Here is a 3,514-nt window from a genome sequence, read left to right on the forward strand (position 1 = left end):
CGACACTCACTCACCAACAAAACACACAACACACACTACAGCACACACACACACACACACACACACCACACACACACACACACACCAGCACACACACAACACGTACACACACACACACCACACTGCACGCACGCACACACACACCACATCACACATCCACACACACCCACGCCACACACTACACACGCCGCGGACACGCACACACTACACCACACACACACACACACACTACACACACACACACACACACCACAGCACACACGCTCACACACACACACACACACACACATCACAACCACACACACACACAACACACGCTCACAACACACACACACACACACACACACAGCACACACACACAGCATAGCAACACACACCACACACACACACACACCACCCACCGACACACACGCTCAGGCACACACACACACACACACACACACGACCACAACACACACACACTCAGACACCACACGACACACAGCACGACGCGCGCGGCGCTCACACCACACACTAGGGTAGACGTGGATTACACGCACTCTAAACCCGATGCTTATTATAATATCCATCAGTTGAGATATCGCCTGGAGAAATCCGCGAGCGCAGGCGTGTGTGCATATATGCGTATACATGCATGCAGACCCAAGTGGACAACGATCAGTCGGCCATCGCTGCATCGCATAGGGAATCCACCTGGTCTAGTACATTTATAAGATCAAGCTCTCCGTCACGATGCCCCCAAACTACTATATACATGCACGACTACGCCAAGGAAAATGAGCAGGCGTCGGAGATTATGGTGTACGGACTGGCCACTTATAGACAGTTGGAGTACCGGTGTCGGTGGAATATGTCGAGATCGATGATGGCGGTGATGAAGAATTTGACACATATATTAAATTTACTGATGAGGAGAATGAAGCACGACGCTATACAGCAGAGAGGGGACATAGGCATGCGTTCCCGAACCACAAGAACTTGCAGTATCCCCTGCTAGTTTAAAGCGAGGATTTCTCACGTTTTCTCCAACCGTTTTCTATTTTTCTCGACCGATACTTATCTGTACTTCCCGTGTAACACCAAGTGTATATAGCAAGGCTAACATGTCATAAAACACTTGCACACTATTCGTTTCACCGATCTGCATTTCAAATTAGATTCGTTCACATATATGTCATAAAACTAGCGGGTAACTTTCGATCTCGCGAGATGCTATGCCCCTGTTACCTTTGTATACATTTCGAGATAGGTACCAGTCTATATATATTGTCATTTAACTACGTGTACTTATTTTCTGGGAGTGTTTGAATAAAATAGTAGTCAGTAATCAGTAGTATGCACGCTGACAGCTGAGACTAATTTGCTTAAATTTATTAATTTCTCGATTTATTGAACCTTTCTGAACGATAATAAATTTAAGCGATGATTTTATTAATATTGGCTTATATGCAGATGTATTCTATCATACATTGTCATCATCATACATCATACATAATTGTGAACTATATTTGCGTGTGCATGACCGTGTGCATGGTGGCTCGTGGTTAACTGAGACAGTAATCGGTGACACTGCGGGCATGCCATCAGTGAGCGTTATCGCTGTGCCCACACCTCACGCCGCGCGCGCGTCTGCCCACGACCTCTAGATCTCCGACGATAACAACAGACGCAACTAAACTTGCCACATATAACCAACCCTGAAACTCAGCGTCTCGCGAGTTGCCATAGCGACGTGCCGTAGCGACGTCGGGTTCTCTGTGCGTTGTCACAGCAGGACGTCCGCGACTGATGAAAAAGCACAGCCGACACATTCATCACATCGGACACGAACATCGAGCAGTTTTGTTAGATTACTGCGGATGATTGCAGCCTAGCTACCTCTACTACCGGCCCCATTTATCACTACGACGTATCTAATAGTAACGTTCTGCGGTTTAACGGGTTTTCCGCTGCGGCTAACACTTTGTGGTTCTCTGAGTTGACTTTCCCGGATAGTAGTGATCGGGCGTATCGGCGCTACGCGGCTCGTCGTCGGTCGGGAAATAAATCAGCAAACTCCGAGGATCCAGTGAGATTTTGTTTTTCTAAATAGTACCAGATATACTACTACGTTAGCTCATGGTGCTTGCGTCTGTGCTGGACGCCGTTTCTACACACCTAGATGCTGTCTGATTTGATCGGACTCGTTCCCCTATCTTGAATATACGCTGGAAACAGACAGCACTGCTTTCAGTAAAAATCTATTGTTTTAAATATATACGTGCATTCGAACTCGGCATTAGATTTGCAATTCACGATTATATTAGAAAATTAAATAATTCCAGAATTTTGTGGGGCCCACAATACCTAAAAAATAACCACAAATTTAAAAACATTGTACCCGCAATTGTCAAAATATCCACACACGTAAAACATTTCGCCCACAAGTGTAAAAATTTGTTTAACCACAAATGTAAAAACAATTTCGCCTATACAAATGTAAAGATTTCCATTTTTACCACAAATGTCAAAACATGTCAACCGCAAATGTAAAAACTCATTGCTTGCATAATACTAATGTATAAAATAATAAAATAAAATGAAATAAAATAAAACATACATACACCTCCAGAAATCCGATACACTGCATGAAGGGAGCGGAAAACAAATATATTTTATAAATATTATATATATATATTTTACAATTCATGTTCCGGCGACAGCAGCTAGAAACATTTGAAGGAAAAAAGTCATTTTACCTTGTCCGTAGTAAGTTTTATTAGAATGCAATAATTAATAAAAAGAGGGGAAAATTAGTAATAGTATTACTACTCCATAATGTTTTTAATGGCAAGTACTTGATAGCAATTTTGAAACTTTTTAAAATAAAATTTGTTATGGACTCGCCTCGGTGCTAGGTCATGTGCATCAACCCAATGGCGAAATGAGTACCACAACTGCCACATATATAGACAACATTTATAATGAAAACAAATTTTTTTATAAAAGTGTGTGTGTGTGTGTGTGTGTGTGTGTGTGTGTGTGCGTTTGTGTGTGTTGTGTGCAAATGTGCATGTATGGGTGAGTGTCTGTGTGCGTATGCGCGTGAGTGCGTGTGCGTGTGTGTGTGGGTGTGCGTGCGTGTGTAAACATATATTGGAAAATGCATGTTTGTCATTGCATTAAGGTATTTGCGAGAAGTGAACAAAATTGTCACTTGCTTTAAATTTGCCAAAATATTATATTATAAAAAAATCATGGCAAAATCATTTAATATACCATAAATTTGTCACTATTTGAATTTTGTATTTTGTTAGTTCCATGACAAAACACATTCAGTTCTTCTAATTTCTAGCTTTTGTTTTCTTTTTGTCAAAATATGGCAGCGTAAAAACGATTGATACATAATGTTAGTTTGTGCGCTCACTCTTAAATGAGGTAAAAGACACGCGGACATCATGCACATCGTAAGCAGATAATTTGGGTCTTTCAATATTTTAGGAATTTTAATCACGCACACACATACACACACACA

The sequence above is a fragment of the Priapulus caudatus genome, unplaced genomic scaffold (genome assembly GCF_000485595.1).
Source record: "Priapulus caudatus unplaced genomic scaffold, Priapulus_caudatus-5.0.1 Scaffold5, whole genome shotgun sequence".
Classification (NCBI taxonomy): Eukaryota; Metazoa; Priapulida; class Priapulimorpha; order Priapulimorphida; family Priapulidae; genus Priapulus; species Priapulus caudatus.